This window comes from Phocoena sinus, chromosome 8 (assembly GCF_008692025.1).
Source record: "Phocoena sinus isolate mPhoSin1 chromosome 8, mPhoSin1.pri, whole genome shotgun sequence".
Taxonomy (NCBI): domain Eukaryota; kingdom Metazoa; phylum Chordata; class Mammalia; order Artiodactyla; family Phocoenidae; genus Phocoena; species Phocoena sinus.
Window position 1 is genome coordinate 91,094,538 of NC_045770.1, and position 25,506 is coordinate 91,120,043.

General features: G+C 37.6%; 1 protein-coding gene across 4 annotated transcripts in view; it reads right to left on the minus strand.

Annotated features, from left to right (window-relative positions):
• LRRC4C (leucine rich repeat containing 4C) overlaps positions 1–25,506 on the minus strand; it is a 1,265,570-nt gene that overhangs the window by 127,589 nt on the left and 1,112,475 nt on the right. The window contains exon 5 of one of the 4 annotated variants that reach the window (XM_032638696.1): positions 8,916–8,996. The exons of the other annotated variants lie outside the window; for them this stretch is intronic. The gene's annotated coding sequence lies outside the window, so the exon portion shown is untranslated. The remainder of the gene's footprint in view (positions 1–8,915; positions 8,997–25,506) is intronic. 4 annotated transcript variants of the gene reach the window in all.

A 25,506-nucleotide genomic window follows, 5' to 3' on the forward strand; every position in this document is an offset into this window, starting at 1 on the left:
TTATAGTTCTTCTTCCAGTGATTTTTCTTAGGAACTTAGAAACATTTCCCCAGGTTCAGGGAGGTTTAGGATTGTATATGCGCACAGATTTTTAAAAAAATACACCCTACAAGGGAGAACAGGATTCACCACTTACTGTGGACCTACTATGTTCCAGATAGTTTTGCACTTATGCTTATGAATTAATAAATGACTCTTTAAAGAGAATGGACCAGAAAGAAATTTCAGGAACACTCAGGATATGATCAGGGCCAACTCATGATACCTTTCATTATTGTGATGTCGATTATCTCTTTTCAATGACTAATAACAACGAAAAACATACTTCTTCATAAATATGAACTGCAGTATGAATCTCCCATCCATATCCTGAGCATTTGGACATTTGAAAAGGACTCTGGGATTCATAGCTGGAACTACCTTTAGAAGCAAAAAATATCAGTTGATGGGAAGGAAAGAGAAATTCAAGTATATCAATGTGGAAATGTGTATGAGGATGTTTTTGAAGTTCATAGATCAATAGAATTTAAAATTAGTATTCCATGTTAAAAAGAAACACTCACAGAAAAAGGGACAACCTACTGACAACACTTAATAACCAAGTCACTGACTTAATTTTCTGAGCTTTCTCTTTAAGCACTGCTGCCTAGCAACTTGAAATTGTTTTCTTATCCTGCTAATTTTCGGCATCAGGGTTCTGTGTGTATGTGTTTACCTAAAAGGGAAAGAAAAAAAATTGGCAGGGGATAGGGAGGATTTGATGACCTACAGGCTGTGGGGCTATAGGCAGGCACTGAACATTGAGACTTTGAGACTTCAGTTGGGGTGATTTTGTGGTTGATCATACACTTAACAAGGATTAGACATATAGGAGGAGAAATAATTTTTGTTAGAGGAAGGAACATAATGAATTTATTTTAGGCAGAATGAATTTGAGAGGTCTATGGAACCTCTACCTACAGATTGCCATAAATCAGATGAAAATAGGGTTCCGGGGTAAGTGAAAGTGACAGCAATTACTGATAATCATTTGGTTGTCTTTAGCATGTAGGTGGTAGATGAAGACAACAGGGTGAATAAAAAATAGATACTTAGAAAGAAATGCTCCTTTAAATTTCCTCTATTTAATTGCTATCCTTCTCTAGTTTAATGATATGCAAATATGTACATAATAATTAACCAGATGTTATCTAGGAGAATGGATGTGCTCTTACTTTAAAGGGATGTACTGCACATTGTTCACATCATTTTTATTGCAGTTACTTGCTTTCTTGTTTGTTCTCCTACCAGACTGTAAGATTCTTAAGGACAGGTTACAGTCATTGGCACGAAGTAGAGACCCAGTAAATATTTGTTTAAATAATGAATAAAGAAATAAGTGAGTAAATGAGAGAAGTCAGGATATAGAAACTGTGCCAGAATCTCAACTCATGTGAAAGTCATATCTTCAGGGCTAACATATTTAACTTTTGAATATCACTGTGCAACCATTTTTGTCATAATAATCAATAGCTAATATAGTGCATGTATGTGCATATGTGTACATTTGTATCTGTGTATATAACCTTATATCAAATTATCAACATACATAAATTTATAATAAACCAAATAGTCAGTGTGTGATAAAATTATATCTGATTATATATATGCATATTTAAAATATATTAAATATTACATGTTAGGTGCTAAATCAAGCACTTTGTCTAAATGAACTCATTTAATTCTCCCAATCACCCCATGAGAAAGCAAGCATTATACCTATTTGAGACACATATTTTAGAAATATACACATATAGACCATTGACTAGATTTTATAGATTAGATGTTCAAGATAGAATGTCCAATTTTCTAAATATGTCATTCAAGCCTCTACACAGCTGGGTTGTGTGTATACATATTTAATATTTACACAATTCACATGGCATATATTTTGCATGCATAGATGTAGGTAAATATCTTATTTTTAAAAGTTTTGTGTTTTTTGTCAGTAGTTAAGAATGAGAACTGATAGGTCAACATTTTTATGTCTCCCCAATAATGCAAAGAGCAAAATGGAAGACCACTTCTACTAAATTTTAACTTTCTCTGTAAGATAAAACAAATAAGATTTTCTATTATGCATGATGGCTTATCGAGGTAGAAATTTCACACTGCCAATAAATTAAGGTACATCAACTTAGACCAAAGTCCTGTGGAGACAGTGGCAGCAGGGCGGGTAGGGGTGGGAGGGGTAAAAATCACTTGTTATGAAAATTTGCTGATTAAATGTAATAACAGATAGTTTTTAAGCATTATACAAATACAATCTCATTTTTATTATTGCTGTACATTTGTATTTTTGTTCATTTGGAAATAGACTATTCATCAATTGTAATCCTCTAGAATGTAGCCAAGAACAAGGTGGAAGGTAAACAAGCCAAAACAGCCAAAATAAATCTTTCCAAGTCCCCGAACTAAATAGCCACCTTCCTCTCACAGAGAATTTCTAGGTCTTATTTCTCAGAGACTGTTTATTTATATTAGAGACATAATTTGAATGGCTTTCACCACATCTTGACCGAACCACTGCAGTAGCATTTTAACTGGTGTCTCTGCCTCCATTCTTTCCTACTTTTTAGCCATTCTTCAGATGAAACTCTATCATACCAACAAGCTTAAACTTTCTAGTGGCTCATCATTGTCTATTAAATAAAGTCAATCTTTTACGTGCTTTAGAAGACCGCGTATGATTGAGCCCTTGGCTATCTCTCTAGCCTAATACAAACATCCCTACTACAAACTGGGATGTTTTTTCCAGTCTCTAGCCATACTGGGCTTTAAAAAATGCCTTCATTTAGTGCCATGCCCTTTCCAAAACCAGGACCTTTACACATGCTGTTGCATCTGCTTGTAATGCTTGTTCTCTTTGCCTTGCTAATGCCCACTCACTTTCCAGACTGCCACTTGATGATCAATTCCCCATGAAGGCCTGTCTTATATCCCATGCTAAAAGGGTTTGCCCTTAACTATAGCAACTGATACCCCTCAGTCTTGACATGGATCATATTTGAACTAAATAATTATTTAACTGGTATTACGTCTTCAACGTTTTCCTCTGCTAAATCGTAAACTCCAAGAATGTTTAGTTTGGGCCACTAATATATCTTAGAGAGCATAGCACACAGTGTGTTCAATAAATATTGAGCAACTAATCAAATGCAGATAGTTAGAAAAGTCAAGAAAAGGTAGAGACTACAGGAGTCAGACAGCTGATATTTTGATAAGAAGGAAGCAAAAACAGTATTTTTTAAAGAGCTGAGAAAAGAATGAAACAGTCTAGCAGCCTACAGTAAGAAAAATACTCATACCACAATAGTTTCAAAAGCTTCATGTATCATAATCCAGTACAAGAAACAATAGCACGATGACAAAGCTCCTGACTGAATAATGAAATGTTAAAGGGTATTTAGTACTCATTTTTTTAAAAAAGCAAGGGATTTAAAAATATAATTTTAGAGCAATTCATTACTCTAATTGTTAAAAAAAAACCCAATGGGCTGACATTTGGAAAGGTAAGGTTCAAAATTAATATACATGCTGTGCCTTATCTAACAATGTTAAGTAAATGAATAATAAGAGCTAACAACTGTCTGCTTCTAAGTGATAGACACTGTTCTAAGTACTTTATATTTACACTCTCATTTAAACCTCATAGAAACTCTAGAAGATACACATTCCTTACACTCTCATTTGATAGATGCAGGAACTGAGACACAGAGAGTTCTAAGGCATTTGTTCAAGGTCACACAGTCAATAGGCAGACAATAAGACTTAAAGCTGTCTGATCTGGAGGCAGTTCTTTCTAACACCTGCTCAACAGCAGTCTTTGAGGGTCTCAAAAGACAATACTAACTTGAATTATTTAACCAAAGTTTATTATTTTTTCAGCTAAAATTATTGACCATCTATGAATGCCAGGGACGATTCTAATCACTTTGTATACATTCTCTCATTTCATCTCCAGAACAACCTGTAGCGTAAGTATTATCATTACTTTCAATTTAAAAGTAATTAAATAAGGCTTAGAAAGCTTGAACTCCCAAGATCAAGCCATAAGCCAGAATTGAACCCCAGGTCTACTGACTCCAAAGACTGAGGTCTTTATTACATAAGGTCACTTAACTAATAAGAGAGGACTCTTTTGTACAAGATCAATCTTGGTGATATTAGTTTTTGGTCTGGATAATACTGAGCTGGCCTAAAAGTGCCTTCGGTTTTTGCATAAAAATAAAAGCCACATTTTTCATTTTCACCTAGAACTTTTTGAACAAGGTATTTGCCCTTTTGTTCCACTACCTTCTGCCATTTTTCAGGCAACGTCATAATTCCATCTTCCCAAAACTATCTTTTTGAGCAAAGAACTGTTCCAGGTACCTTTTAAAGTCTTCCAGGGAATTGAAATTTTTTTCCATTTAGAGAATTTTGTAAAGACCGAAATAAATGGAAATCCAAAAGTTCAATGTCTGGTGATTACAGCAGATGAATCAGAACTTCCCAGCCAAGCTGTAACAGTTTTTGCCTGGTCATCAAAGAAACATATGGTCTTGTGTTATCCTGATGGAAGATTATGCATTTTCTGTTGACTAATTCTGGGCGCTTTTCTTCGAGGGCTGCTTTCAACTGGTCTAATTGGGAGCAGTACTTGTTGGAATTAATTGTTTGGTTTTCTGGAAGGAGCTCGTAATGGAGGACTCCCTTCTGATCCCACCATACACATAACATCACCTTCTTTGGATGAAGACCAGCCTTTGCTGTGGTTGGTGGTGGTTCATTTTGCTTGCCCCATGATCTCTTCCATTCTACATTATTGTACAGTATCCACTCTTAATCGTCCATCACAATTTGTTTTAAAAATGGAATGTTTTCATTACATTTAAGTAGAGAATCTCATGTGGAAATACGGTCAAGAAGGTCTTTTTCACTTAACTTATGTGGAACACAAACATCAAAGCAATTAACATAACCAAGCTGGTGCGAAAGATTTTCAACGCTTGATTTGGATATTTTGAGTATGTCGGCTATCTCCCAAGTGGTATAACGTTGATTGTTCTCAATTAATGTCTCCATTCGATCGCTATCAACTTCAACTGGTCTACCCAACAGTAGAGCATCGTCAGTGAGAAATCTCCAGCATGAAACTTCGCAAACCACTTTTGACACGTTCGATCAGACACAGCACCTTCTCCATACACTGCACAAGTATTTTTTTTTGTTTCAGTTGCATTTTTACCTTTCTTGAAATAGTAAAGCATAATAGGCCAAAAATGTTGCTTTTTTCCTTCCATCTTCAATATTAAAATGACTACACAAAAATTCACTGATCTTGACAAGTCTTTTTTTAAATGCAGGCTGATATGACAGCTGTCACATACAAGCTAACCAAATTGTTTCGAATGAAGTTAAAGACAACTAAGTGCTACTAGAGCATCTTACAGAAGAAAACGAATGAAAGCCAACCCAGTACCTGGCGTTGCCCTATGCATTGTAGGATGGTTAGCACATCTCTGGCTCTACCCCTCCTCCCAGTCATGACAGCAAAATTTCTCCAGACTTTGCCAACTGTCTCCTACGTGAGGAGGCAAAAGTGTTCCTGATTGAGAACCACTGCACTAGATAGTGAATTTTTGCTATGGATACTTATGAATAAAAGCCAAAGGTATTCCTACTGCTTAATCTGTATCTCCAAACTTTATTCCAACAACAGTACTTTTGTTAAAGTATACATTTTTTATGCAAGTTAAAATAAAAAGTTTAGGGGCTTTCCTGGTGGCGCAGTGGTTGCGAGTCCGCGTGCCGATGCAGGGGACACAGGTTCGTGCCCCGGTCTGAGAGGATCCCACATGCCGCGGAGCGGCTGGGCCCGTGAGCCATGGCGGCTGAGCCTGCGCGTCCGGAGCCTGTGCTCCGCAACGGGAGAGGCCACAACAGTGAGAGGCCCACGTACCGCAAAGAAAAACCCCCCAAAAAAACAAAAAAGGAATTTAAATTCACACAAGTTAGAGAAATGAACATCCTTATCACATCTGAGTGTTAGGAGTTGTAATGAAGGATCACTTAATGGGTAAATGACTTGATACAGAAACACATTTTTAAGGCAGTTTGAAATCCTTTCTCTTTCCCCTCCCCGATTCATGTTACCTTCTGAAATGCTATGTTCCATATGCTAAGGGGAGGTGTTTATATAAAAGATGATCCTTTCTTCTGCAGATTCCAACAAAGTAGGCCCAATGGGAAAAAAAAAATCAAAGTTTGAGAGAAGTAACAGCTAAAACGCCACCCTGATACGTCCTCCCTTCCCTCCAACAATCTCACTCAAGCTCTAAGCATTAGCCTAAATTCCAAAGAATGATATTGTAATCTCAGCACTCTGTTAGTCAAATTACACTAAACTATGTCTCTTTGCTTTTGCTCTCCATTTATAGACCTACAATATGACAAAGACTTTGCCTCGAGCTATCCTCTGGCCTTCATGTACAAATGGCCATGTTCCAAGTTCTTCCCCTTCACGAAGTCTTCCTAACTCCCTTCCCAGCAGAGCCGATTTCTATTTCTTTGAGATCTCTAACACGATAGATTTTTTAAGCTCAGTCCGCCTTGTATTTGGTTATTATGTCTGTCTACACTGTCAGTTTGTTTGAAGGTAAACTGAGGGTCCCTGGGACCTAATTTCAGGATCCTTAGGCTCCTCCCAGAGCCTACTCCACTGCTTTGTAACCTAGTGCTTAGTAAATGTGTATTTAACTGAGGTGAAAATACCAAAAAGAGAGGAACTTCTCGCATGGTTTCTTCCTGTTTCGTATTTACGTTAGAGAAGTGAGTGACCCAAGTCAATGTAAATACACAACGTGCCAAGGGAAAGTAGAGAGTTCAGACAACCAATCACATATCTGAGATTCTTAAGGCAGAATTCAATGACCTCTATTAGACGAGGCCTGCTAAAGGAACAGAAAGAACTCAACTGCCTTCCTCATGTGTTGGCTCCCTAGATCTTGTTTATTCTTAATTGTGTTGTATATAAACCTCTCTCTAGCTGCTATCTTTCAGCCAGAAACCTCAACTAATAGGAACAGAAGCTTTTCTCAACACTTAATAAATGCAGAATACTCCTATATTGTATGGCAAGCGGGGACCTTAACCAGGCTAGGGGTATTCCCTGGATATGTGAATCCCCTGGATATGTGAATCCCAACAGACGTGTGGACACATTGACTTCTTTCCCAGTAAGATACTCAGTTCACTTTTGGCTACGCCTGTTACTCTGATAGAGCAGGATCTTGCTATTCAAAGTGTTAAAGAGCGTCAGTGTCAGCATCAGAAGGAAGATTTCTGGAAATACAGACTTGCAGACCTCACACCAGGCCTAATGAATCAGAGTTTGCATTTGAACAATATCCTCAAACAACTCAAATGTACATAACATTTGAAGAAGCATGAGCCTTGGATATTCCAGCAGCGGCATTTCATTTGCATCCTGGTAGTCTCCTTGTTCTAAGCTGTGATTTTATTGGAAAAATAAAATATTTGCTTCTCACACCCTCTCCTTCTCAACTCTTCACAGTGTTCTATATATCCATCCGTTTGCTTTAATAGGCAGTATAAACAGAAAAAAAAGATTTCTGTGATGCTTTGTTGTACACATGTCTTTCATATACATTATCTCATTTGATCCTTATAATACCCCTGTAAACACTACTGTATATAACTTGTCAAATGTCATCTAGGTAATAAATGCCTGTAAATCTACATGCCCAGTGGTGTAAAGATGCTTCTCCCTGTAACAAACTCTTCATACCTCGGAATTCTCTGCATTATGAGCAGTACTTTAAAAATAAAGTTCACATGTTTCACAGAGGAGAATGGATATTTAATGTACCTGACAGATGGAATTTGAAAACACTAGAAAGACGCATCATGACTTTAGGGGAAACAAACGGAAAAGGGATGTTACATTTCATGCTCCTCCTACCTACTCACCCCCCTAACCCAACCCTAACCCGGACCCTGACCCTAACCCATACCCTAACCCTAACCTGTACCCGTACCCTAACCCATACCCTAACCCGTACCCTAACCCATACCCGTACCCTAACCCTAACCCGTACCCTAACCCCCAAATTCCATGGAGACAATGACTTGAAACCCCAGGTCTATCTTACTCTTGAGTCTTTTGCCCTTGCTGCTTCCATAACCCAGCTTATTTCATACAGAGACACAAAACATGCACCCTCCTGATGAAAGCTTTTATAGCTGCCATTACATAATGGATTTGCTGTCAGTTTGTCTAAAATGTGTCTGCTGAAAAAATGAGACGAAAAAAGAAAAGCCAATCCTTGTTTATAAACAAAAGAGTATTCAACTAACTAAAACCCAACTTGGGCATTGTTATCCTGTACGGCATGACCTCTTCAGCATCCTTATTCGTGTGACCTGAAGTTTTCAGCAATGAGTAAAAAGCAATGTAAGACAATAATAATAATAAAACATAGTACAGTTTTATGAAGCAGTCGTTTGTAGTGTTAGGATGCAACAGAGTAAATTATCAGTCATATTCAAAAGCAGGGTGCATTTTCAAAATGCTTAATCCAAATCTATGCCCTATACTGAGGGAAGTGTCTGTACACAGTGCAAAATATGACCTAGAACTTTAGCCTTCATCAGAATGTTTGAACACTGTCATTTAGACACCAAAAGGCATCATTTTTGCATCTTGATTACCGCAAAGTGGAAATCACACTGCTAGTTAAGAGTCTAGAATTAAAAATCACAGAAGTAAAATATTAGAATAAGAAGGAATTTTGGAGAGACCGTGTAGACCTATCCCTTACTTCCATTTTATAGACTTGAAAAGAGAAGCCCAAAGAGGCCATGCAACTTACCGCAAGTTCCACTGATGTCTGTCACTGACTAGCTGAGCAACTCTGGGTAAGTCCCCTCTCTCTCAGCCTCAGTTTGGTGATCTGCAAAATGAGGCGATTGGACTCGGTGATGTAAGATCCCGTACAGCCTGAAAATGCCATTAACCCGCAAGACAAGGAGCCACAGCCTAGAACATTCCCCCCTGCCAAAAGCAACACACAGGAAGATGAAAAGATATTGAAGTGGTACTTGGCCCTACTGGTGTTCAGGCTTATTGATATTGCCTCTCAGCTGGAGACTTCAGAACCTCAGAAGTTGCCGTGCCTACCACAGGCAGTCAGATCAGGAGAGAATGGCTGTTGGCATATTCTTTGCCTGAGAAGTGTTGCAGCTGAAAATCAGTCCAGAGTGATGGTAAATCCTCCCCTCCCCCTTCCGAGGATCTGGTAACTCCCTCAGTCTGGGCTTTGCCTCAGGGATTTCTCCTCAAGGTTCCCTGGAGCCCTGGGAATCCAGCCCTTGACCTAACCCCAGACAAAGATGCATTTCCTCCTGGAAGGCTCCCCACCTGGACAAGTCATTCAAAATCAACCTTAAAAGGGACTTTAGGCTCCAGAGAGCTGTACATTTTAGCATCTTTTAATCAGCTGTCTGGCCTTGTCTAGTCTGTAGTGAAACCTTTTTATTTATTACAATTTTATGATGTTAATAAGCAAAGAGTTGGTATGCTTAGTGAAAATGGCAAATTCAGCCTTCGAATGGTGGACCTGTCATGATCACTGGTCAGACTTTAACTACATTCACTTATGCTTCTATTCCTCATTCTTATATAGTGAAGTATCATTGAAATAGCTTCTATTTATTTTTTACAATGAGTTTCCATCTTTCCTTTTTCTTTTTCTTATTACTATTTTCTAATATGCAATCAGACAGTCAGGCAATGGTTTAGGTTTTTTAAAGGACATTTAAATATAACAACTTAACAAGGCAGAACCAGATATTATGTATGCAGAAGTGGACACTGACAATGACCCTATCAATGAAGCCAATCACTAAACCAAAGTTTAATTGATTGGCCTCGATTTAATGATGTACACCAGTGAACCTGAAGCACTGTGTCCTATTAGCAGTAACACATTTCAGGAAAGCTAGTATCTACATCTAAATAATTGTAGACGAAATGTGGTCAACCAAGAGAAGAATAATTTCATAAATGAAGCCTAATCCAATAAATATCTAGCACTATTATTACCATCTGTTACTTACAGAGTGCTTATTATGTGTTGGTCACTCTCCTAAACACTTTACATGATTGCACAGTTTTATAAATTTACTTATTTATTTATTTATTTTTATTTTTGGCTGCGTTGGGTCTTCGTTGCTTTGCGCAGGCTCTCTCTAGTTGCGGCGAGCGGTGGCTTCTTTTGTTGCCGAGCGCGGGCTGTAGGCGCATGAGCTTCAATAGTTGTGGTGCGTGGGCTCAGTAGTTGTGGCTAGCGGGTTCTAGAGCGCAGGCTCAGTAGTTGTGGCGCACGGGCTTAGTTGCTCCACGGCATGTGGAATCTTCCCAGACCAGGGCTCAAACCCGTGTCCCCTGCATTGGCAGGCAGATTCTTAACCACTGTGCCACCAGGGAAGTCGCCGATTGCGCAGTTTTAATCTCACAGAAACACTGGGATGTTAACCCTATCGGAAGACTTGGTGACAGGAAAGAGTCAAATAATGGCCTCGAAGAAGGGTTACCTTGTTGCAAACATGATCACAAAATTTTAATTGGCCTTATTAGGCAAAACCAAGAATGAAAGGTACAGGGAAGTCTAGTTTGGCTCAAGTACCATCTGTAGGAACTGAACAGCAGATATTCTGTGCCTACAGGGAGACTGTTTATTGGTAAAGTACTCAGCAACGGGGTTCTGTGGCCAGCTCTCAGAGGTGCTATAGTAAGGGATTCTGACAATGCATGAAAGTATTGGAGGAGCTCTGAGGACCTGCCAGCCCTGGAATTCTGGATAAAAATAATATTGTGAACATTGAGGGCATAGCTATACAAATAAACAAATGAATCAATACATGGATAAACAATCTTAGAAATTTATACTTGTATGTGTCTCGGTTAAAGTACTCATTCTACCTTGTGCGAATTCTCTGCACAGCCTTTCATCTTCACTTCTTTTAGATTAGAAATTCATTGAATCTTGACTCACCACGTACTAAATATTAACCTTGGGAAAAGCGTTCATTTTCCTCTTCTATAATAATTGAACCTCCCCTACAGGGTTGTCATAAGGAATATATTAGATTGCACATGTAAAGGATTTAGCCCAGTGCCTGGCACTAGTAAGCAACAAATAAAATTAAATAGAGCTTTTAATTAGTATTAATATTACCACTATTACTTACCACCTTTATTATTGTGATTATTACTAAGCCACAGATGAACATCTCAGGCTCAGCATCTTTGATTTTAGAGTTTAATAAACACCAACCAATAGCCATCTTTACATTCCAATAGATCAATCAAAACAGAAAAATTTTATCTTCCAACCTGCCAATTTAAATTGAGGAGAGAGAAACAAGCCCACACTACCCAAGAGCTTATCAAAGAAGCAATTCAATAAAATGTTTCAGCATGCTGCCCTCTTAAATGAAAAAAGAATACGGAGTAAGGAATAGAGAAGAAATAAAATATTTTATTCTAGTCTCTTAAAAGTGATTATTCTTTGAAGCTTGTTTTTTGGATAACAGATGAACATACATTTCTATCTATAGTGAAGGAACTGTTATACACCTTTACAATTAATTACTGTCTCCAACATTCCTATGATATTAATGTCAAATTCATTTGAATGTGGCTTCTGGAACAGAAGGACTGCTTGTTCACTTCCTTTGTTACTGTAATAACAACTGGATGGACTTTTAAATTGTATAGGTTCAAACTGATTTAAAAAGGAAAATTTCCTCACTGTGATTTACACCAATATTTTTTCAAACAATTTTAGCATGGAGCGCTTCTTTTTATAGAATATCTTAGTTCCAATATAATACCTATCATTGGCTAAGGAAATACTTCATTCTTCGTGGAAGTACTGCAGTACCTTCCTAGAGTCTGAAAAGTAGGTAGAAAACCATCTTTCAATCCAAACACCTTATGTTATTGATGAGAAAAATGAATCCCCGAAAGGGAAAGTGATTTGACATTGTCTCACAGTTACTTGATGGCGAAAGTTAGAATTCAGGACTCATTCATTCAGCTCATGTTTACTGAAAGCCTTCCCTGTACTCATTCTGTACTAGGCTTCCTATATATATCACACTTGTTATTTTTAAAAGTCATTCAATTTCCATTTGACAACTATTCACTTCGTATATCTACTAAGTGCAGACACTGTGTTTGGTACAGTGTGCTGAAATAAGTATAAGGAAGAGTTGCTATCTGCCAGGAGCATTTTAAATACTAGTTGGGAGTGTACCTAAATATAATAGTTGGTAGAATGTAGCTAATATCATAAGAAAGAAAGAAAATTTGACAGGAGTTAATGTAATGATTTCCTAGCTATATATATATCCCTCTATCTGTTAACCAATCATCAAATCTGCATTCATCATGTAGCAAAGAACTGGTACTGGAAATGTGAGTAGAAAAATTCAAGAGCAGCTAGAAGTTTACAGTCTGTTAAGTAGTTGAGATGCACAAATAAAAAATTCATTTAAAGAAGTCAGAACAATAACTAAGTAAGAAATATAATGCAGCTAATTCTATATTAGAGAGATTCTTAAAAGAGAAAAGTTCCGTGTGGATTGACTTTAGGAATCTGAGAGGGCTACAAGGAAGAGGTAGAATTTGACCTTAAAGTACTTATTATTACCATTTATATTGCATTAGAGACATTTATGTATTCCATTGCACCTGGATTTCTTAATACATGCTCATTGGAATAACTACATAATCATACTTTTTCCATTAATAGCTCATGAACAACTAGCGCAAAATGGCATTATAATATCAACAGACCCCTAAAGAGGTCTGTTGAGCAATTCATTCCTCAGCTACTTCGCTTGTGACTTCTGTTGTGACAATTCAGATTTTTTTCAACTATTAACCCAGTAAGCGTTTCAGAATTGACCAGACCTTCATCAACCTTGGTACATCTTGAAACCACCTAAAAAGCGTACTCAATTTTCTCTCTTCCACAGTTTCCTTGCCAGTTCTCACCCAAGTCAAATGTCCATCTCCCTCCTCTGAAGAATGTAAAGGTCTGTACTTTTCACTTGAAAATTATTTTAGTTTTTCAACCAACTAGTTACATATGTTACTATATTGTTTACAAATAATTACCTTTTTTTCTCATCTATATCAGAAGCCCAAGACAATAAGAAACATAACATATACCTAAGTACAGAGTTTTACCAAAAAGGCACTTAATAAATAATCAGTGTTGTAATTTGATTGCAGTGGAAAGGTCCACACGTGTGACAGACACAATAGTCAACGAGTAGCTGTTCACAGCCTACAACTTGTTATTTCTGATGCTTTATTCATTTAATCCCTCGCTCCTAGGATGAAAAAAAGAAGAAAAAAGGAAACAAAAATAAAGAAAATCACAACACCTAACACTAAGTAGTAGGATACCCATACTCTACTCTCAAATATGCCACTAATTAGCTGTGCCATGTTAAATCAGGGTGTCTATCTACTCAGGAACATTAAAATAAAAAAGTTATATTTATTTTGTTTTGACTGTGAAATAGAAACATAGGGGTAGAATGTATTAGCAGAGTATTCTTTACCATAGAATAGAAAACTCAAATTTTTAGTTTTTAATACCATACCTCCCAGTAAGAAATCCATACACAGTGCAACACCTCTCTCTTTCTCATATCACTATCTCTATCTCTTTATCTTTCTCTCTACCGCTCTCAAAACTGAAAGTAAAGTTTCACAGATCAAACCTTATAACGTGATGCACTCTAAGTTTTCCATTCTGTCCTATTCTATTTCTAGTCTACTACATCCTAACCTATTCCATCCTACTTTATTCCATTCCATTTCAATCTATTTTACTTTAGAAATTGCAGATTTGTTGAACAATTAAATTTATTTCATCACCCTCTCTGGATGCATGAATTCAATCACATTCTTAATCTATTCTAAGGATTATTTTCTTCATTTGTAGAATGTGAATAATAATGTTCTTTATCTCCGTTACTATTTGTTTCATGTATTTGGGTGCTCCTATATTGGGTGCCTATATGTTGATGGATAAATAACAAGGTCCTACTGTATAGCACAGGGAATTATATTCAATATCATGTGATAAACCATAATGGAAAAGAATATATATGTATAACTGAATCACTTTGCTGGACAGCAGAAATTAACACAACACTGTAAATCAACTACACTTCAATAAAATTTAAAAAATTCTCTTTTTAGCACTAAATAAAATACTGCTGCTAACACTGTGTTTGGGGCTCAGTATTCAATACTGATGTATTATATGTGACACAAATTATTGTTAGGAAATTCCAAACTTTTTAATCAACTGTTAGGGAAAAAGAGAAAAAACATGAATAGGATTGGTCCATACTTTTCCCAGACATTGAATACTCAATATGACTTTGTTTTTGGTTAACTCTGCAGACTTTTGATTTAGTACTTAATCTCCACGGTGATTAAGGGATGTGGAAAATGATAACATTGGCATTTCATTTAGATGCTTCTGTGAGGTGACATATATGACAGGTTCATTCTTCTAACTTAACTGTGGTGAAAATCATCTCATCTCCTATTAGTAGGAAAAATCTGAACAGAAGCACGTGGTTCCCCTCACCACTAATATTTGTACCAGTGGGAAAGATATTAGCTAAAAGAAACTGAAATCTATCTTCTGATATTTTAATAATCCTAGTTTGAACCCTCAAAACACTGTTTACATAAGAGGTTACAGGTAGAAGTACCGTATTTCGATTTCTACCTTTTTAGATTATAGAAGCAGCTCGTTCTTTAATGATAAAACTCACTATCCAATGAATTTTTAACTAAAATATAAACATTAGAAGTAAAAGGTATGTATGTAGCATATATATATATATCTTCCAGTATTCATGCTCACAAGAAGCAGAAAATAATTTATTTACCATTCCTGCCATGAATTATCGGGAATCTAAGCGAAGAGGAATAATACCACCTGCTCAGCAGGAGATAAAGTGATACCATTTCCCCAGGAGGACTTTATGGTTGTCTTTTAATCACTCAAGAGACTTTTCTTTAATCTAAACTAAACTTGCTTGCTTTCAACCTCACACTCCCACCACCCAATCCTATAATCCCTTCCCTTTTTTTAATACTAATTTAAATATGGACCTTTTAAAATCACCACGTGTGCCATCAGCATCAACATTTCAAAAACACATCTTCAGCGTAACAACTGCGTGCACCACACTCGTTTCATTTTGTTAACTGAACGGTTCTTGAACAACCTCATTATCTGCCCACAGCACTCAGCATTTTCCTATTATAAAGCTATCCTTTGCGATGTCTTCTCTGCCAACCAGGAAGGCTAGAATCTTGCTTAAGAGCCCCACGTTTTCACACCAAAATGGGGAAAGTGAAAATAACTAATATTGAGTGCCTACTACAAATCAGGCTGTAAATGGTATGAGATTTAATCTTCAAAACAATCTTATGACATAGATATCATTATATGCATTTGAAGAAGAAGATAGAAGCAAAAAGGGATTCTATTACTTATCAAAAATCACACAAGGGGTAAGTTCTTGAGGGGAGACTCTCAGAGCCCACACTCTGGGCCACTGCATAGTACCATAAGTATTAAGGAAACCCTGAATTACTCTCTGGTCTTTTCTGTCAGAGAGCCTTTTGAAGGTCTTAATATTCTGGTTTTCCAGACATGGGAATCACTTTATCTCCCAAAGGGTTCTAAGCTTGTGTAAAGCTCTTGTCCCAAGTTCAAGTTCCAGAAAGCTTTGGAAGACAGGAAGAGTTAGCGGCCAGTCTGTAAACACAATGACTGCACTATGGGAAAACTGAAGGCAGAAAAGCTTCCTCCTGCTAGTAGAAAATGATTTTATATCTTCTCTTAAGAGTTTTTTCGTATGCAGCTTAAAATCCACATTTGAAACAAACAAAAAACCCTCTCACATAGAGTTATGTCATTACCCTGATTTGTACATAACCATGAATCAAAGTCTGCCTCAGTGGTAACCGCATGCAGTCAAAGCCTTGTGGGTGATTAGTTTTCCGTTTGGCTCATCTTTGCCCCACTACCCAGAATGCTCTCTGCTTTCCATCCTCCGCTAGGGAAACCATTCTTCATTGTTCTGGGCCAAGCCCCAATGTCCTTTCCTCCATAAAGCTTTTTTTCAACACCTCCCCACCCCCAGTTCTCCTTCCTTTGAGTTCCCCGAGCACTTCATTCATGTCTCTAAAGTAGCACTTATCACAGTGCCTTATTTATTTCTCTACCCTATAGACAAGGTTTCGTACCCTCAGCACTACTGCCTTTGGGTGCTATATAATTTTTTTTATAGGGTTGCCCTGGGAATTCTAAGATGTTTAGCAGCATCCTAGGACTGTACCCACTGAATGTCAGTGCCATCTCCCTTTCAATTGTGATAACCAAATTTGTCTCTAGATATTGTCAAATGTCCCCTGAGTGATAGCTAGTATCACCCCCAGTTAACAACCACTTCTTTAGCTCATGAGGACCACATGAACAGTGACTGTGCTTTTCTTATCCTAATATACCCAGGAGTATTAGGCTTACAGCAAACAGTTAATTAAAATATGTTGGTTGGAATCAAATTAGTCTCATTTCCCAATAACTACATACTGTATTATAAAATGCACTGAATTCACACTTCATTCAAAAGTGAAACAAAAGTGACTGCTAAATTACACTCTGGATTCAAAGAAAGACAGATCAAAAGTCATTAGATGTCAAAGTGAAAAAAAAAACTTTTCTCTATATATTTAAGAAATCAAAAAAGTATGTATATACATATATTATATATGACAATTAAATATATTTAATATATGTGTATACAGACACACACACACACACACACACACACACTTAATGACCTTTCCTGGAAAACTGCATTCAGAAAACTAGATAAAAGTAATCTGATATCTCTAAATACATCATGTCTAAAATGCTTTGTTCGCTATAACATGCAGTGAATCTCTAGCTTTTTTTTTTCCTCGAAGACACATTCATGAAAAAATGATGATTATTTTGAAATTTCCAAATCAGAGGGACTTGATTAAATAAAACAGCACAGACAGTATGATATTACCTTTCTTCCTGACAAGATATTCATTTTTTCCCAATTTAGTGTAGAGCAATTGAAAGTCATCTGACTTTGCTTATTTCTGTAGACTACTTCGCCATTTATTTGGACTGAAAAACAGAACCACTGTGATCTTAACACCAAGCTGTGATGATGAATGGCTTTTTCTCACCCTAGAAGTGAACCGGCTCTGCATATCTTCATTTATTTCTCAAGCTGAGGTTTTAATTATAACGTTCTAAAAGTGACATAGATTTGTCTTTTCAGGTTTAGGTAGTTTCAAATCTACCAAAATCAGATACTCTCATTGGGATACTGCAAGCAGTAGTGGTGCATTTGGCAATTCGGGAATCTTTGTAGGAAAGAAATATAAACACAAGACAAGCCCCTCCTGAGTACCTGGAAAGGAGGCCACTCAGAACCAATAAGCATGATTTCCTACAAACTGCAGAATACCATCGCCGCAGTGGCTGCATTTTATTGCATGTCTCTTTTTGGTTTCAGGTATATTCATTATACTTTTCATTATAATACTAGGAGACAGCGATTATTCTTGCTCCTATAAAGAGGAAGTAATTAAATACCAGGACAACTAAAAGATTGCATGATGTCATTTAACTACTCAGTGGGTGAAGCAAAATCCACCCCGTGATTCTTCTCTGATACAAACAGCAAGCACCTCAGACTACACAGCAGTCCCTTTTGCAACCAATCCTCCTCCAAACATCAGCCATATTCATATTCAAACTTAACAACCAGAGGCATTTTCAAACCTTCTCACTCCCTCACCCCCTGCACTGCCCTCAGCCCCATGTCCCCAGAGGCCTGCAGCAAGGAAGGTAAAAGTAACTGAATTGCAGGGAATGTGCATGTGTATAAGAGTTCAATTCGGAGGTTGAGGGGCCTGTATACATGAGATAAGAAACAGATGAACAGAACTTTCACTTCCTCATTTTATACCAACTGGTCTCCTTTTCTCTGATTTCGGTTTAAAGAAGTTCCTGGCATCCAGTAAGTTACTTTAACTTAAAAGAGCTTACGTAATGCCTTACACAGATTTCTGTTCTCAGGATGCTTTGACAAACAAGTCATTTTCTGATATTCTCACTGCAGTATCTTGTGCTGTGACACACCAAAGATCACATCCTCGTCTGGACCCCTATTTTATAGATGCATCTTGGAAGGCCCCCTGTGCTGTTCAGTGTTAGGAGGATTATTTGGCATCTGGTTCTCACCAGCTTCTAACCAGTTACATGAACTTAGCTTCTCTGAGCTTCAATGAATCATTTATACTTATGTTCAACCTATTATCTCTCTATATTTGTTTGTATCTCTGTGTCTGTCTATCTGTCTATCTATCTATCTATCATCTATATCTATTTCATGGAAGCAGAAGACTCAAATGAAATGCTATAGGTGAAAGCATCGTGTAAACCACAAAACATTATTCACATGTAGCGACCAAGCAATTATGTACATACATACACACACACACACACACACACACACACACTGCCCCAAGGAACACACAGCTCGCAAGACAAATAGATCTTACCACACACTTTAAGGTTCCAAGTCAGCACAGGCAGACTCCATTGTATCCTGATAGGGGTGTAAAAAGGTCAAGTATTGATATAGATTTCCAAGAGGAGACAAAAAATAAAAAGCTCTTTCTAAAAATTTTTACTCCATTTTGCTTTCATTCAGGGTTTCTTTGTGAAGCAGAGATGCTTTGAAACCTACAGGATGGCAAAGATAAAATGGCCCAGCTTCAAAATGTGTGCCTAGGATTGATTTCACATGTCCTTATGACCCTTAATACACAAAATGGAAAGCTCCTATATTGTTGCAGTAGAGAACATACGACAAATGAAAGTAAAACAATCAAAAGCTTTGTGTAATCCATGTATGAAAACATATGGCATGTTTTATGCTTATTCACATAAACAATGTTTTATCTAAACACTTTTATATAGACATATCACTGCACAAAACATCAATAACTTTCTTTTTGAGAAATAGAGATTCTAGCCTCATCTTCCCAGACCTTAACTGCTTCTCTGCTACTAAATGAAGTGCTTACACAAACACGTTAATGATGTCTGGGTAAAATTTTGGAGAGAAAAGAATTTTGGATCAGAAGAAATTTCACCTAGTCCTCAAGTGTAAGAAATGCTACTTGGCATTTATACAGAGAGAAACAAATCCCAAATATCTTTATTATGGTTGCAGAGGCACTCCATGCTGAATTCCAGAGTTATCATTCACATAGATTCTCAATCTATACTTTTATATTCAAATATTTAAGGCTACTTCTGGAATAAGAACTCCTGTGGTTTGTTTGCTTGTTTACTTGGTGTTTTTGACTAAATACCAAGCAAAGAAGCAGGTTGGCATATAGAGCTGGTGTAGAATCAGATACATCTTGATTTGAATCCCAGATATGATACTTTCTAGCTGAGAGACCTAAGATGTATTACCTAATCTCTACAAAGTGCAGTTATCTATAAAATAAGAAAAACAAGAACTATCTCAAAATTTACTCGTGATGCATAAATAAGATTACCAAAGTAAATTACTTCGTCTGTTATCATGTTCTCACTTCTTCTCTTCAAAGGATCAGGGTGAACATGGTTTGTCCTAAGTAAGGAAGGTGATGGAAATAAACTGATTTATGGATCATTAAACTTAACCTCGAAGATGCACTATAGCCCAGTAGTTACCCATTGCCTTGGGTTCAAATTCCGGTTTTGATATAAAACAGCTGAAGGACTGTGTGTGTGAGTCATTTAACCCCTCTTGCCTGAGATTTCCTGACTGTAAACTGAGAAATGTGCTCCTAGGTTCTCTGGCAGAAGACAGGAAGTCATTTTCTCTAAAACCATTGCTTTAGCTTCAGCCACAGTTGTTCATTCCCTTTTAGAAGAGGAATTCATTTATGTCTTCAGGAGACAGATATATCAAGCCATCAGGTGTTTCTGCCAATCACCTCCTGCCAAAGCCCTGATGTTTTATTTCATTAGTGCAGGCACTTTCCATTAATTTGGATACTGTTTAAGAGTGTTAGCTCCAAAGGACATTGTTTCTTGGTTCGTCCATTTCGAAGGGCTATTTAATACATTACTGCAATGAATTGACCCCTTGCCAAGAAAGAAGCAGTGGCCACCCAATTCTAATCAGCTTCTGAAATGTGGCTCTAATGCTTGGCCCAAAGATATGTTTATTGTGGTCTACCTGGAACTGACAGAAACAAATCAGATTTCTATTGGCTGAGCAGTGAAGATTAAACAAAACACATTATGCAAGTGTTTCCCTTCCTTCCTTCTCTCCTTCTTTCCTTTCTTCCTTCCTTCCTTCCCTCCTTTCTCTCTTTCATAAAAACAAAAACATAAGAGTATTCTACTATATGCCAAGTGTAATAGACACGGTTGACGCCTGAAATAATGTATCCTTATCCCCATTCTTTCTACTTCCTAAGTAAACCTCAGTTTTATTCAGGTATTTACCCTCCTCCATGCAGCTCTCCACAAAGTCTCAAAGAGTGGATCCTGACTCATCTGAGACAATCCTGGTTGCCTCATTTCCTTTGCTAGTGGGTTATAGGATTCTAGCCAGTGAAACATTAAGGCAGGCTTAGTGGAGATTTCTGAGAAAGTTTTCCTCAGTCTTAAAAGACTCAAGAAAGAGCTAAACTCTTTGGTCCTGGCCTATACCATGTCTGGATATGATGCCTAGCACTGTTGTAATCTCTTGTGACTACAGGGGGCGTTTGACTAAAGACAAAGGTGACAAGCACATAACAGTAGAGCAAAATGATGGAAAGATGTTTGTCCTTGATGCTGCTGTTGAAACAGTAAGAGAAACCAGAACCACTCTTCCCCTGAACTTTGTATTCTATGTGAAAATACATTTCTTTGCTTTTTAAAAGCCAGTAGACATACCTATTGTTAAGTGCTACACCAGGCCATGGTTAAAACATCAACAGAGTATATGATTCTGTAATAGAATTAGCCCTTCAAGAGTCCTGGAGGGCTTCCCTGGTGGCACAGTGGTTGAGAGTCCACCTGCCAATGCAGGGGACACGGGTTCGTGCCCCGGTCCGGGAAGATTCCACATGCCGCGGAGCGGCTGGGCCCCTGAGCCATGGCCGCTGAGCCTGCGCGTCCGGAGCCCGTGCTTTGCAACGGGAGAGGCCACAACAGTGAGAGGCCCACGTACCGCAAAAAAAAAAAGAGTCCTGGAATTACAAAGTGAGCTACTCTGTATAGTTAAATATTACAGCAATGTGCCTGTCTCCTAAAAATAGCAACATTGAGCATTATTATTGATGTACATCATGCTCATAGTCTCTACATAAACCTGTCATCCCCATAATTATAGCGAGGGGGGTATTTTACAGTGATGCATCCAGCCTTCTGGACAGCAAGTTTGGATTTGGACCCAATCAAAATGCTCAGATACTTGTGTGAACTTGTTTCACAAATAGTTGGAAGTTTTAGAAATAAAAAATCCACCTCAAAAACAATTTCTGCCTAAATTCCTTAATTCTTTCAACTCGTTTTGGTTTCTCAATTTTCTCAATATGCATTTCGAGAACGGTAATTATTTGAACTATTCAATTGCAATAATGTCTATAGGTATATTACACTAATATATATATATATATATATATATATATATATATATATATATAAAATTTAAGATTCCTAGGAGCAATGTCTATATTCTTATTGTATCATTTGTAGGCTCTAGCCAAAAGCTACTTACAGAGAAAATGATCAATCATATTTTGTGACCAGTTAAGTTACTGAGAAGATATGGAAAATAACAAAAATCTCAACACCTTTTTCCTTCTACCATGAGTGTTTCAGCATATCTTTTATTGAGCCTACAATTACATCTGATTCTAACCTAAATCTGTTCTGAATAGGAAGAGTGAAAAATTCCAGATTCTTCAAAATATTCTTTACTTAAAACCCTCCTGTCTATCTGAAGGGACTTAAACCAAGGAGGAATAGTTCACTTGCTGCAGTTGAACTTCTCGATGTCAACAAACCAATACACCTAGGAACCAATATATAAGCATAGAGATAACAGAATGATTATTAACCCAGTCCACACGAAGATGACAATGAAGAAAACGATGATAAACAGCTAAACTGTATAAGTTGCTTACCATGTGCCAGGCACTGTTGCATCCATTAACTTCTTTAATCCTCATACTAACTTTCCAAGTTTCATCCTATTGTTATCCCCAGTTTGCAAATAAGGGAACAAAAACACAGAAAGTACAGTAATTTGCCCAAGGTCTCACAGCTTACAAGTTGAGTGTCAAAAACAAATTTAGGGAATCAGGCTGCATCTCAGTCTATACCCTAAAAATATAGTAGATGCAAACTATTACATATAGAATGGATAAACAACAAGGTCCTACTGTATAGCACAGGGAATTATATTCAATATCCTGGGATAAAACATAATGGAAAAGAATATAAAAAAGAATACATACATATATATATATATATATATATATATATATATATATATCTGAGTCTTTGTTGTATAGCAGAAATTAACACATTATAAATCAACTACACTTCAATAAAAAATTTTTTAAAAAGGAATAAAGCACTAATTCACTAACAAGCAACCACTGACATTCATCTCCTTTCTTCTCTCATCATATTGCTGTTTTAAAAGCTAATTCTGCCTCTTGCCAAAAGAAAACCAGAAAAAATATAAAATGCACTCATACACAAAATGATCACCAAAATATAAAAAGGAAACAATTATTTTAAAAGCATTATAGAGTAAATTTACAAAGAAAAATAAAGGAACACTGAATGTTACTGGTAGAAGAGAAGAACAAATTCAAATTAACTGGGATTTTTCTCCCTCCCATAATAAAGTTCCTCCAAAATATACAGGTTAGGGTTATGTTTTATCAGAAGGGAAGACCATTTGTTGTGGGTGATATATTTTCCACTGCTGAGGAGAAGGCATTCTTCAGTGGGGTAGCAAATATAGTCTTTACTGGAAGACGATAGTGACCACTTTCATCTTGCCTAACTGAGAAGATTATAAATCTGAGTGATAAAAATGAGTTTTAAAAGTTATGAGATATGGGAAGGGTATGACACAAATAGCCAACTTCAATTAGAAAAGAACATATCTTTAAAACAAGACCATCACTGCTTAACACTAGAAACAAAAATTACATGCAGTGATGAAACCTGAAGAAAGGGCATTTTTTGGCCAGAATTTGAAATCTCCAGCCTACACTCAAGGAATCAGCCACCCCGTTCACCCACTGGAAAACACACACACCTACACACCCACACACCCACACCCCCCCACACATACACACACAAAACCTCTACAATATACTCCACAATTCCCCGAACATAGTAGGATCTTAATAATACTGATATATTAACTGCACCTAATTATTAAGCTACTAGCTACAATATTAGTTTCTCAGGCACAGGGGAAATACAGTAGTCATTAAGAGCACAATTTCTGTGTGAAATTGTCTGGATCTCACATTGCTGTGGCTATGGGACCAGTGATTTTAAACAAATTTTGTGACTGAGTTGCCTGTAAAGATGAAAATAAAACTGGTATGGCATTTTGAGGGTTAAAGAAGTTGATACATCATGACAGAAAATGCTCATTGTCTTTCACATCCATTCTCCCCTGCTTCCTTTTAGTATCTCCAAACAGGGCTGCCCTGTGACCCAACTTCAGGGTCACCATTCACATTATAACCTATAGGGATGGCAATCCCAAGAATCATGCAATATGGCAGACCCATCCCCCAACATTAGCAGTCCCCAACCTTTTTGGCACCGGGGACCAGTTGGTGGAAGACAATTTTTCCACGGACGGGGGTGTGGGGGATGGTTCAGGCGGTAACGCAAGCGACGGGGGAGCGATGGGGGAGCGGCAGATGAAGCTTCGCCCGCTTGCCCACTGCTCACCTCCTGCTGTGCGGCCCAGCTCCTAACAGGCTGCAGACCAGTACCGGGGTTTGGGGACCCCTGCCCTACACTTTAGCAAAATACCTGGTTAACCAGCTAGAATCGAGATTTCCCTTCCTCCATTGCAGGGAAGGCTGGTCATGTGACTAAGTCCTGGATGACAGAACGTGAGTACAAATGATGTGTGCTGCTTCAAGATCATGTTTGAAACGAAGCTGCTCATCCTACATACAGTCTGATATGGGGAGCACCACACAGAGGAGGATCAAACCAGACAGCATGGAGAAGGAACCTGGGTCCCGGGAGGATGTTGTGGAGAAGTGCATCACCACTGCCTAGTCCATCCATCTCTGTGTTGTTAATGTGAGAGAAATGGAATCTAGATCTTGCTTGGTCCATTGTACTTTAGATCTCTATTCTAACAGCTGGGTCTATTTCCTATTAAATACCTATGTGTAGAAACCTTAGAACTGTGCTTGGCATGTAGTAAACTCTCATTAAGTGTTAGCTACTATCTCAGTAAGTGAAAGAGTCAGTATTTGAAAACAGAGAACACTGTGTACCTCCAAAGCCCATATTCTTTCCTTTCCGGGAGAAAACGCTGCCTACAGTGCGTAGAGACCGAAAAGGCAGAGTTATTTGCTACAAGCTCCTCAGTTAGCAACGCTTTAAAATCCCTTACAGCAGGAGAGGGTTTTCTTCTACATTCCCCAATTTTTAATGCTGTTCTCAGTTCAAAATCACGTTTAAAAAATTAAGCTGAGATGAAGTGGGAGGGTGGCATGGACTTATATATACTACCAAATATAAAATAGATCGCTAGTGGGAAGCAGCCGCATAGCACAGGGAGATCAGCTCGGTGCTTTGTGACCACCTAGAGGGGTGGGATGGGGGTGTGGGAGGGAGACGCAAGAGGGAGCGGATATATACAGCTATATGTATACGTATAGCTGATTCACTTTGTTATACGGCAGAAACTAACACAACAATGTAAAGCAATTATATTCCAATAAAGGTGTTAAAAAATAAAATAAATAGTATTGCGTTTAAAGTAAGTTTGGTGAATAACTTGAAATTCTTTGATACTTGTACTTTTGCCTCACTCACCTTAGTCATCCCGTAAAGCACAGAGCAGTGAGAAAAATAAGGGCCAAAAAAGAACTACCTGCATACTCTTCAAGCTAAATTTTCTAGCTGTTCGATAAAAGGACTTTCATTCTTTGGACCATAAAAGATTTTTTTTTCTGAGCTGATGAATACACCCAGGCTCTCCTTGAAGAGCCAAGACTGCAACCTAATTTGGATGGGAATTCCTATA